The sequence below is a fragment of the Rhinopithecus bieti genome, unplaced genomic scaffold (assembly GCF_001698545.2).
Source record: "Rhinopithecus bieti isolate Rb0 unplaced genomic scaffold, ASM169854v2 scaffold_3067, whole genome shotgun sequence".
Classification (NCBI taxonomy): Eukaryota; Metazoa; Chordata; class Mammalia; order Primates; family Cercopithecidae; genus Rhinopithecus; species Rhinopithecus bieti.
In genome coordinates this window covers 18,330-31,630 of record NW_016804208.1, presented here as the reverse complement: position 1 = coordinate 31,630, position 13,301 = coordinate 18,330, and the positions used below count along the sequence as shown (strand labels likewise).

The 13,301-nt window shown below is 35.0% G+C and overlaps 1 pseudogene; it reads right to left on the bottom strand.

Moving 5' to 3' along the window:
• Positions 1-1,670: 1,670 nt before the first annotated feature.
• LOC108526424 (H(+)/Cl(-) exchange transporter 3-like) overlaps positions 1,671-13,301 on the bottom strand; it is a 16,773-nt pseudogene continuing 5,142 nt past the window's right edge.

Below are 13,301 nucleotides of genomic sequence, written 5' to 3'. Positions count from 1 at the left end.
ATTAATCAACAAATTTTGTTATTTTATAAATCCAAAAGAAGCAATGTCCCAGGGCATAAGGCCCAGCTGCCTTAATTCCTTGAAGGAAAAAGGCATGTATTTATAGACCTAGTAATTTAACTGAGTCTGCAGTGTCCTTTCAAGCTAACATCCTATACTGGTATGAGGCAGAATAATGGCTCCTCAAAGATGTCCATAGCTTAGTTCCCAGAACCTGTGATTACAATACTTTACATGGCAAGGAGAAATTAAGGTTGCAGAAAGAAAGTTGCTGCCTTAAAAAATAGATTATTTTCTGATATATCTGGGTGGGCCTAAAGTAATTACAAAGGTTTTTCAAATGTGGAAGAGAGATTTAGCAGAGGTTGTGTCAGAGTGATGAAACAAGAGAAAGCCTTGACCAGCCATTGCTGGCTTTGAAGATGCAAATAGAGGGCCAGGCGCCAAGGAATGCTGGCAGCTTCTAAAGTCAGAAAGGGCAAAACAACAGACTCTCTTCTACAGCCTCCAGAATGCCCTATGAACACCTTAATTTCAGCACAGTGAGATCCGTTTCAGACTTCTGATCTCAAGAACTGTAAGATAATAAATTTGTGTGGCTTTTAAGCCACTAAGTTGTGGTAATTTATTACAATAGCAATGGGAAACTAATAAAAGTGGTTTTAAAACATGATCATAAATTCTCTGACACTTGTCCCACTAAGTGTATGTCCCTCCTCTGAACAGGGTGGGCCTCTGTAACTGCCTGAATGAATAGAATTAAACAAGTCATGCTGCAAGACTTCTTTGGCTACAATAAAAACAGCCCTCTTGGGACACTTGCTTTTGGAACCCTGAGCTATGATGTAAGAAATACATCTACCCTGAGGCCACCACCCTAGAAAGACCACAGAGAGAGAGGAAAAAGAAAGAGAGAGAGAGAGCACGAGCGAGCGAGCATAAGAGAGAGAGTGTGCGTGATTGATCCCACGAGCCCAGGTATCTGAATCTTTTCAGCCTAGGTGCTAGTCATGAATGTAGAAGTCTTTGAACTATACTCAATAATAATTTGATTGTATACTTAAAAATAATTAAGAGCATAATTGGACTATTTGTAACACAAAGGATAAATGCTTGAGGTGATGGATACTCCATTTACCCTGAGATTATTAAGCACTGCATGCCTGTATCAAAATATTTCATTTACCACAGAACTACATATTAATACTGTATACCCACAAAAACACTTTTAAAAAGGAAATGAAAAAAAGGAACTTTGAGATGATTAGCCCTTGCCATGTCTAATAACAACTATGTGAAAGACCACAGGCAAAAAATGCCCGGCTGAGCCCTTCCTAAATGGCCGACCCAATATCAAGAACAAAATAAGTAGTTACCTTAAGCTGCTAAGTTTTTGGAGTAATTTGTTAAATAGCAACAAATAACATGCTCAACAATATATGCTAAGGAATTATCTTTTTCATTACTCAAAATTAAACTCAGAAGTACTTTTTTCAGTCATTTATGGAACAACAATCTCTGTCATTCCACATGTTTTGAACGTGCCAACATTGCCCAAATATCACCTCACATTAGCACCTACCTTGATACGAAAAGTGAATACTGTCATTATGATTTTAAATAGGAGAGCCAGGCATAACTTCATTGAGCTGAATATACTCCAACGCCTGCTGGACCATCAGGAATGTCATCAACAATTTTACTGGCATTCATGTCATTTCGGTAGTCACAAAGAGAAGAGGATTCCAGGGGACAACAATCTGTAAAAAACTCTTTGATCAGTTCACTGGTGTTTACTCTAGTGTATGGATTAGGAAAGGCAATGACAGCAATAATGGCTGCAACAGTAATGATTTCCAGAAGGCGATACTTTCCAAATTTGGTGGACTTGCGTCGATGACACCAGGCAATATTTGCCCTAATGAAAAAGGCTCCCCAAAGCCCTCCAAATACCCCTAGGAGAATAAAAGGAAACAGCTCAAAAAGGTACCATGGTGTGTGATACTCCACATAAAAAAGGACCAGATGGCTGTATCAAATGGATTGATGGACCTCAAAACAAATGCAGCCACTAAAGCAGCAGAAAAATGATCTCCATAAAGTTTTGAGAGGAAAATAATAGCTAACCAAAAAAAAAAAGAAAAATTAATGGTATCACATTATAAGATGTTTCTGATATATTATAAATTGAATGGTAAATATCCTAGCTTTAAATTTTGCTGTAGTTAGAATTTATACACAACGGATTTTACTGTAATAAGAAAAATTGATGTTATTATTACTTTTGGAGATGGTGATCATCATTACAAATTCATAGTACCAATTATAAATGTCTAATAAATGTTTAGAATATCTAGCACTGTTTTATTTTCAAAATGAGTTTCACATTCATTTTAATCCCTAAACTTTAATCCCTAAACTATTGTTACCAAGACATCTCAGCTATACTTCAGCCTCTGCCTACAAATCACTTTTTGGAAACAGTGGTGGAAACAAATTGCATCAGCACTCAGATTTCATTCTGCTGCAACTTTCCAGAAGATCATTAAGTTACTCAATTCAATTAAGCCAGGTGAGAAACAGCATACTACTCATCTTACCGCAAATATACACCTTTTAGATCTAAAATTCAGCTAAAATAAAATTTTAAAAATATATCCGTATGTCATCATGTAAAAAATACACATGTAACATCCTAAGTTCTAGAATATTCTTTGTAGATCATAGTAAATTAATCATTTAAATGCTGTAATGCCACAAATAAAAATCTCTGATTTTCTTCAATGTATCTCTACTTAGAAGGTTGATTTTACTAAGTTATTTGATAATCATACTTTCATAATTTAAACTTCCCAATCTTGGTAATATATTAGTTTTAACAATTTGACTTCTTAGTAACTTTACACAGATCCTACTGCAATAACTATCACTTCTTTTCTACTACAGCTCAAATATATTTGCACCACAATCCAGTGGATTTGTTATATGACTGCGTAGTTAATACAAAAGCTTCTTGAAACAATATGGCACTTAATTCTTTCTTGTGGCAATGTGTTGAGGATGGATCCATTTAATGTGGATGCAATAATCTAATATGTGATTAATTCTATAATTAACTAAATTGGAAATACGTTGTTGTATCAATTATTAATTCATCTTGAGACAACGCAAGACTTACCTCCGCTTGACTTATGATTAATTCTGCCCATGTTTTCCACCATAGACATTTATCCCTCTCTTCAAGTGTTGTTTCATTAGATCCCCAACAGCACTTTTTGTGGTTGTACCACAATGCACTAAGGCAAATGCACTCCTTTAGGTCAGTCATCCAATCAGCAGCAATGTCTATTAATCCGGCCAAGGCCCCTGTAAAAACATGTTGGAGATGGTCAAAAAATAAGTCAACTTTTGGGAGTCAAAACAATCTAGTTAAAAGTGAGTGGAAAGCAGGAGACTCCTAAAAAAAGGGTCATTTAAGAAGTACATATAAATTTAAGATTTTCAAATTTTAGTTATAAACATATATTTTAAAACTGTAAAAAGTTATTTTTTACAATAAAATTGCTATTTTGTTTGGAATTTTAAAAGTTACATCATTCAAATTAATTGTGACCCAAAAAACAGTGTTTAAAAGATACTGAAATATCTTCAAAAGACAGCTACTTGGCAGAAGGTTCACAAATCTAATTTTCAATCCATAACTTAATTAACAGACTTATAAATGTTATCACTTGCATTTAAATTTAATGTTCATTAGAAACAATTATTGAAATTCATAGTATTCCTATTTATAGTTTTTTCTTAAATTACAGAAAACCATATATCAAGATTATTTTACTGTGAGAATATTAAAAATACACAAATTTATGGTCAAATCTGGGTCCTTCTCATATAAAAAGATCAGTAGGTTACATATACAGAGGCCATAAAATTATTATGCATGCTAATTAGGATTATCAGTACTTACCTCTATTCTCTATAAAAAATTTAATTTTGTGGTCTTCTGAACATAATCTTCCATCATGGAAGCTGAAACTTGATTACAACTGGGCTTAATATTTGTTTTCAGGTCCTCAACAGCTATTTCTTAAAATCTCACACATTGGGACTTTGTGGCCATGCTGTACAGCAGGGTGATAAAGGGTTCAGGGTCTTGAACTAGATGGCTTTAATTCAGACCCTGGCTTGGCCACTTACTAAGTTGATGACCTTAGTAAGACTAAGTTACTTTTCTTCTGCTTCAGTCCCCTCATCTGTAAAATGGCGATAATGACAGCACTGGTATCATAGGATGCCATGAAGTTTAAATACATGTAAACTTTTCAGAACAGTGCACAACACATAGGAGGCACTCAATAAATATTGGCTATTTATTATGGTGTTAACATCAAAAGATACTTTATTGGTCACCTGATCCAAACCACTTATTTTACAGATATAGAAACTGAGCCCAGAAAGATCAACCAAGCTGGATAAACACTTAAAGTGACAGAGCCAAGACTAGACTTGGAAGCCTCCTGCCTCCTAGTCTTATATTTAAGAAGATTTTTTGAAGAAGATAAACAAATGCTTTTTAAAATACAACAGTATGTGGAAAAAAAATTGAGGAAAGGAAGGAAGAATGATTTATACTTCTTTTAACTAAAAAATGATTGCTTGAAAAATGTTCTTTACCTGGCGCCAATCCTATTAGCGTTACTACTAGCCATTTGTAACCTGACCACGCATCATACAAACGTTTTGTCATTTCCCATGATGATTCTTTCTTTTTGCTGCTGATTTGAAATTAGAAACGTTTCTGTTTCATTTTTCAAACTGTGAATAGAAGCCACAATTCTAGAATCTAACAATTTTTCTCATTTACAATACATAGAACAGTAATTTCTGAACTAAATCATGGAAAAGGTAAGTTTGGGGCAAAATCACTACATCATAGGCAGTTACCATACCTGTAAACCAGATGACAAGTCTTTACTCAAGATCTGCATTTTATTTTTTATTAAAAGGGTCCACAAACTACATAAAATCTGACCAAGATTGTTTTAAATTGAATCAAATTTGAACTTCAGTTGGTGCACATACCTGTATTTTATATATGTCTTCTGTAAGACACTATGGTTTGAATTGTCTGTCATTCTCTTATCCTAGCAGTTAAGTGGATTATAATTGTTCTTTAAAAGATAGGATCTGTGTATAATAATACCATACCCATAAATATAATGTGTTACAGAATAATCATGCGGACAAAGGGACCCCTTCAAAACTTATAGGCCTTTTAACATGCAGGTTTGGAGAGCGCCGATCCCATTGGTAGAGTCTAGAGGTTCTTTTTTACTGTGTGAGGCAAAAGTGTCCTCTACTGGATATAGTGTAGGAAGTGAGAAGATTAACAAAAGAGTAATAGATTTGATCCAGATCGCACTATACTAAAACACAAGAAGGTAAGTCTCACCTCTCTTACAAAGAATGTACTTCTAAACCTATCCCTAACTAGTTCATACCTCTTCTCTTCTACTAGGATTGTTGCTTTAAAAAGCCATATTCTCAGCCCAGGACTTCAGTGCTCAACTGTTCTGAAGGAGGGCTGGAGCTGGAATTCAATGACCCAGTCTATCTCAAGCATCAGGTCTATTTGAAGTCACAATGCTCCATTAAAATGACACAGTCAGTTCCAAGTTGAATGAGGCAATTTTACTCCTTCTACCCTATAAGCAACCAAACACAGATATTAACCATTTTTTAGAATTAGAAATAGGTTATTTCTTTCAAAAATAATCACTAAACTCCATGTTGCTTTTACTCAATAAAAATAAATGTAATGTGTAAGAAAACATGATAATATTAAGTCGTTTTCAGACTGAATCACTGCTGTTTTCTTTATATAATTGCTTGCACAGCACCACAATCAGGTCACTTATGTAGCTGCTTGATAGTGTACCAAGTAAAAAAGATATACATACAGAGAATTCAGTCATCACTGTTCCTAACAAAAATCTGGAAATCATTTAAATGTTCTTCAATACAGCATCATTTAAATAAATTGCAGTATACCTATGTAATGAAAAATTCTGCAGCAATTAAAAAAGATTCAGATAGATGTGGTGTTATGCAGGAAAAAGGCAAGATGCCTAAAAGCATGCTAAAAGTCAGGAATTATATACATGCACCTATAGTTTTAAAAATCAGAAGATAAACCATAAAATTAAAAATGTAAATTATTACTTTAAGGGGAAGAAGACAACAGGTTGGATGGGACAGAGATAGAAACTAGACTTCTTTGAACATACTTGTTTTGTATATTTAACTTTGGAACCATGGAAATGTTTCATATATTTATAAAAAAAAAAACTAAATCTAAAAAGTAAACCTTAAAAATTGAAGTAAATTAAATGAATCAAAGGTGCATCTAATTGGTAACATAATGACACAGAAGAAACTATCCCAAGGGACTTTACGACAAAGTAATTTGCATGTAAAACTGTGGTGGAATAAATAAAGGATAGGCCAGACACAGTGGCTCACGCCTGTAATTTCTGCACTTTGGAAGGCAAAGGCAGGAGGAATGTTTGAGGCCAGGAGTTTCAGACCAGCCTGGGTAACATAGCAAGACCCAGTCTCTTCAAAAATATATATACATATACATATTATTAGCCAGGCATGGTGGTGTGCACCTGCAGTCCCAGCTAACAGGGAAGCTGGAGGCAGATTACCTAAAATTTTTCAGCGGGCATAATGTTGGTGATGGTGTTGGTACTGTTATTCTGACAATGTCGTATGTGTGTATTGTGAGGTAAATGAAATGACTATGTGATGTTCAGATTTTTGGCAAGACTTAAAGGAAATGCAGATTTAAGAACTAGAGGTTTAGCCCTATAGTTATGAATTTAAATTAGAAGAGTCATATAAACTTAGAAGGTTAGAAACAATCGCCAACTCAGAAATAACAAGTACCACCTAGTGCCCAGATTGTACCTGTATTATATTTTCCTTCAATGGAATCAGAGCTCCTTGGAGAAATGGCTGATTCCAGGTTTACTGCAGGAAATGTCTACGATGAATTAGGATTAGGATTAGGATTATCTAAGGGCATGACAAAGGACAAAGATAGCAAACTAAACAAGCTCCCACTAATCTGAAATGGAATAACATGAACATCAATAATGATAATAACTGTGATGATTAAAACACAAATATACTTAAATCCATGAGTCCATGAAGACACAGAAACAACAACCAAACAAGCAAAAAATCTCATTGGTCAACTTGGAGGATGCTAAGGAACCTAGTATTTCAAGATTTCTCCCTTTTCTGTACCATCTGTACTTCAGGGAATCCAAATGGTTGATGTGGGGTAAACTATAGAAATATGCAAGCTAATAAATAAAAAAGGAACAATTAAACTGCTACCATTTTGTAAAATACTGAAATAGTAACATTAGAAAGTACAGAATGTCAACTTGCTTCAAAATAATCTGGGGTAGGAAGGCTACAAGTATAGCAAAGAAGTCACGGAAAAGAAGAATTAGGTTGGGTATATGTACTGACGTAGAAAGACTTTAAAATTTAATGTAAGTCAGGCACAGTAGCTCCCGCCTGTAATCCCAGCACTTTACAAGGCCGAGACAGGCGGATCACTTGAGGCCAGGAGTTTGAGACTACCCTGGCCAATATGGCGAAAACCCATCTTTACTGAAACTACAAAAATTAGCCAGGTGTGGTGGTGCACACCTGTAATCCCAGCTACTTGGGAGGCTGAAGCGTGAGAATTGCTTGAGCCTGGAAGGCAGAGGTTGCAGTAAGTCGACATCACACCACTGCACTTCATCACACCACTGCACCTCAGCCTGGGTGACAGAGCAAGACTCTAACCAAAAAAAAAAAAAAAAAATGTTTTAAGAACAATAGTAAGAATATAAATGTGTGGAATTTTCCAGCTTTAAAAATTTTTGTTTATATAAGCATGGATCAAAATGTCGAAAAATATTTGATTGGTCTAGATAATTAATAAAATTAGCTAGGACACATATTGGCTACTTCATATATTGCTATATTATTTGCAATGCTTTTAAAGACTATAGACCAACCATTAACATACTCAGAGAAAAAAGTGTTTTTGTTTGTTTTGAAGGATGACAGGGTCTTGCTCTATCCAGGTTGGAGGGCAGTGAGGCAATCATAACTCACTGTAACCTTGAACTCCCAGGCTCAAGGGATCCTCCTGCCTCAGCTTCCCGAGTAGCTAGGACTACAGGCACAAGACTCTATACCCAGCTAGTTTTTCTTTTGTTGTGTAGAGATAGAGTCTCCATATTTGCCCAGGCTGTCTCAAACTCCTGGGATCCAGCGATCCTCTGCCTCAGTCTTCCAAAGCACTGGGATTACAGGCATGAGCCACTATGATCAGCCTGTTTTGGTTTCCTTTGGTCGCAGTTTTCTCTAAAATTTTATGAACATAGTGTCATGGATATTCTCCAGGTACTTTAAAATACACTTAAATCCCAATTCTATTTACCTAATGATCATACAAGACACAGGATTTATAGTGTGTCTGATCTAGGCACTTTGGATTAAAATAGTGATTTTCAAGGTACGGTCCACAGACACCTTGGAGGATCCCTGAGACCTTTTCACACTCTAAATCCTTGTCTTGTATGATTATTAGGTAAATACAATCATACTTAGAAGTATACATTCAGAGACATTATGAGTATTCAGGCTGGGATTTAAGTGTATTTTAAAGTGTGGTAGCTGGAGAGTATCCATGACACTATGTTCATAAAATTTTAGAGAAAACTGAGACCAAACGAAACCAAAACAGGCTGGTCATGGTGGCTCATGCCTGTAATCCTAATACTTTAGAAGGTTGAGGCAGAGGATCGCTGGAAAATACTGTTTACAAAATAATACAAGACATTATGTGCCTTTTCTCTGTGTTAATATTTTACTGAAAATGCAAAACCAATGGCAAAACTGCTGGCTCCTTAGCAAAATCAGGCAGTGGCACTCAAATGTACTGGCAGTGATTACATTTTGACTGCCATGCTTCCCAGTAAAATAAACAAACAAATAAATAAATAAATAAAATGCCAGTTTCAAATAAGAGCATCTTTGATGAAGGAGTAAAAACTGCTACTCTTCAATCACTGAGTCTTTTTAATATTTTGTGTGATGAAATAAGAACTATGCATAAGTAATTATGCATAACTACACATGTCTGCTGCATGTGGAAGTATGAGGTTATGTCCTAAAGAAAAGCACTTGTGAATTTATTGAGTTGCAAAATAAGAACTAGAGCTTACATGAATACATTTTTACTTGAAAGCAGTGACATCAAATTATGCTTTTCAACTTGGGAATTTGACAGGTATTTTCTCAAAAATGAAACAAATATCCTCATTTTAGTAAAAAAAAAAAAAAAAAATGTATTTGTTCTCCAATGATTAGAAATTTGGAGCTCTACAGTAAAAATTAGAATTTTAAGAAATTGTATCTACATATGAGGATAGGTTCCCAATACTTAGACTTTGAAGAGAAAAGTAAAATTAAAATGTAATTTTTTAAAATATTGTATTTATACAAATAAAAGTGTCAACATGTAAAAATCCACATAAATCAGTGAATCATATTTTCAAAATGATCACTGCCAAAATCATTATTAAGTTCAGTTCCAAAATCAATGGGATTTTTAATGTACAGAAGAAAGTTCATTGACGCAGTATAAAAGCAAACCTTACAGTTAATCTTTAAGAAACTAACAACTGCTCACTTTGGTGTATATCAAGAGAATATTTGCTATATCTTAAAAGCCTATTGAAATCTCAATAGCATTTTCAACTATATTATCTGTTGTATAAGTTATATTTTATCTAACTTCCATAAAAACAACATATAATAATTGAATGCAAAAAGTAATATGAGAATTCAGCGTGTTTTATTAACCACGACAAATAATGAGATTTATAAATAATATAGTGCAATGTCATCTTCATGAATTTTTTGAATATATAATTTTTGTAAACTGTTATTTATGTTAACATGTACTGATTTTTACATGTATTTTAAATGAATAGTTTTTTTAAAAGTTCAGTTTTAGTGTTAATATGGCAAATATCATTGATTAAAAACCACGTAACCAAGGTTCTGGGATGGTCTTCAATATTTAAAAGTTTCAAGGGGATCTGACACCAAAAGTTAAAAATCAAATCACTGGATTAAAGCACTGATCTCATGTAGTGTATTTTAGATATGCCCTAAAGGTATATATCATCTGATGAACCTCAGAAGCTGTACCTTTCATACACAATATAGTGTAATTTCAAGTTCAGGTTTCACACACATGTATACATTAATATGGAAGCTTATAACTAATTTCTCTAAATAGTCATTTTCATTGACAAGTAAATTTCCAATACCAAAATTATATAGGGCCTTTTGAGATTTGGGATTTTATTTTCTGAAATATTTTCTACATTGAGAGGCTGAGGTCAGCGAATCACTTGAGGCCAGGAGTTTGAGACTAGCCTGGCCAACATGGCGAAATCCCATCTCTACTAAAATACAAAATTAACTTGGCACGATGGCACACACCTGTAATTCCAGCTACTTGGGAGACTGAGTACAAGAATCGCTTGAACCTGGGAGGCAGAGGTTGCAGTGAGCCAAGATTGTACCACCGCACTCCAGTCTGGGCAACAGAATGAGACTTTGTCTCAAAAAATACACATTTTCTGTTTTATAAAAAATGTATTTTGTATAAAACTAGGCATATTGGCACACGTCTGTAGTCCCAGCTACTCAGGAGGCTGAGGCAGGAGAATCACTTGAACCCAGCAGGCGGAGGTTGCAGTGAGCCAAGATCACGCCACTGCACTCCAGCCTGGGCAAAAGAGTGAGACTCCATCTCAGATAAATAAATAAATATATAAATAAATAAAGTACTTTGGATTACATTAGCAGTATGTCACGACCACAAACAAAAGGATCCAGAGAAATATCTCAGAATCAAATACTGGAAAAGGGGATAAAAGAAAACAGTAAAACCCCACAAAACGATCTGCCCCAGTAGATTTCTTCTTTTCAATAGGTAAGAGTTATGCAATGAGTTTCCTTTTTTTGCCTTAGCTTCTGGGCTGCTCAAAACCAGAAATCATGCTGACCTCCATATCTTGACCTTGGCTTGTTCTTTACCCCAACTCCTGTGCTGTGTTTTCCCTTTCCTTCTTATTTTGTCTTCCTACTGTATTTCCTTGTTTTTTTAGTTACCTGAAATCCTTTCTGGAAATATATGGGGCATAAGTAAACTTTAAAAGTTAACACAGAAAAGAAAAAATATTTATCACGTATGAAATGTAGAGATTTACTTATACTAAATGTAAACATATTTTGGCAGCCTGAGATCATTGGCAGAAATATGTTACCAAATGATCTAATTATGCACTATATTTTCTTAAATTACTAAAACACTTCCTCATATATGCCTTTCTCTGTCTTTACATTTGTCTTGCACCCAACCAATAGTATGGAAATCACCATATGTACCAACACCTGGAATTGGTTCATCCAAAAGATCCAGTAAATGTGTAGAACTGTTAATGCTGCCTCCATTTGTCATTGTATAATGAGTTCCTACAGAGGAAAAAAGGAAAGATGAATATGTTTTAGAAGAGACAAGGCCGGCCGCGGTGGCTCAAGCCTGTAATCCCAACACTTCGGGAGGCCGAGACGGGCGGATCACGAGGTCAGGAGATTGAGACCATCCTGGCTAACACAGTGAAACCCCATCTCTACTAAAATACAGAAAACTAGCCGGGCGCAGTGGCAGGCGCCTGTAGTCCCAGCTACTCCGGAGGCTGAGGCAGGAGAATGGCATGAACCCTGGAGGCAGAGCTTGCAGTGAGCTGAGATCTGGCCACTGCACTCCAGTCTGGGCGACAGAGCGAGATTCCGTCTCAAAAAAAAAAAAAGAAGAGACAATAGTGAGCTATGTGACCTTCTGAGAAGTTCATTAAGTCATACAGAAATGATATCACTTGAAATCATTTCAATTAGGGAAAATGCTAAGAAAATTATCCTAAACTTGGAAATAAGGTCAAAAGATTACGGCATGTCCTTTTAAAGTCAAACCCAAATGTCAACACAATTAGCCTGCATAATAGTCACCTGATGCTCTGGAAAATTTTAAATGACTATTTACTACTGATTAGGGAATAGACTCTGTATAGAAAATGATTTGTAAAAGATATATTGAAAATAGTAATTTGTATCTGCTAAAATAAAATGAATTCTGTCCAGTAGAAAAAATAACCCTTAGAGTTGTGGTTTTATTTGTTTTGCCCTGCAAGAATTTGCTTTCTTTCACTGATGATACACACTTCAGTCTCATGCATCCTCCTCTGAATCAGCCCTGTCATCAGGTTGATTCCCTCAGTAGAGTCAAATTAACTTGGCACATGTTAACTATGTGTCTTATAAGAGTATCACAGACTTGAGAAATGTATCAGGAAGGACATTAAAAGATAGCTCAAGAAAAGAAATACAAGTGGCCTTTAAATATGAAAATAAGCTGAATCTTATTTTCAGAAATGCAAATCAAATCCACAATATCATTTTCCTCTATCAGATTATAAAGATAAAGCGTGTGAATGCACTAAGTTAGCGAAGGTATAAAGAAAGAGGCCCTGTCACAAAATTAGTAGTTTAAATATGAACTGGAATAATCCCTTTGGGAAGGCAAAACTAACAAAATTTAATACACACAGATGCTCTTCAATCTAGCAAGTTCACTTCTAGGTTTTTTTTTTTGTTTTCTTGCAACTACACTTGCATAAATCCTTGAATAAATCCATAAATTATGCACAATGTGGGCAGAACATCTTACTATGTGCTATAGAAAGAAAACAAAACATATTAATGCCAAAGTGCTTATAATCTAAAACAGGTTGGCAAAGAGCTAGAGTAAATATTTTAGGCTTTGGATGCCACACGGCTGCAACAACTCAATTCTGCCATAGCAGCACAAAACAAATCATAGATAATATGTACATGAATGAGTCTGAATGTGTTCCAATAAAACTTTATTTACAGAACAGGTGAAGGACAGGATTTGGCACATGGCTCATAGTCTGTCAATCCCTGATCTAAAGTGTGTACAGCAGACTTTATAACTGAAGACTTCTATTAAGAATTTTTTTATGTAAATAGCACTTTTCTATACAGTGTCAAAGACACAAAGATAATTTTTTTTAAAAAAAACTGTCCCCGACTTCCAGGTGCAATATATTATAATATTTTATAATATAATA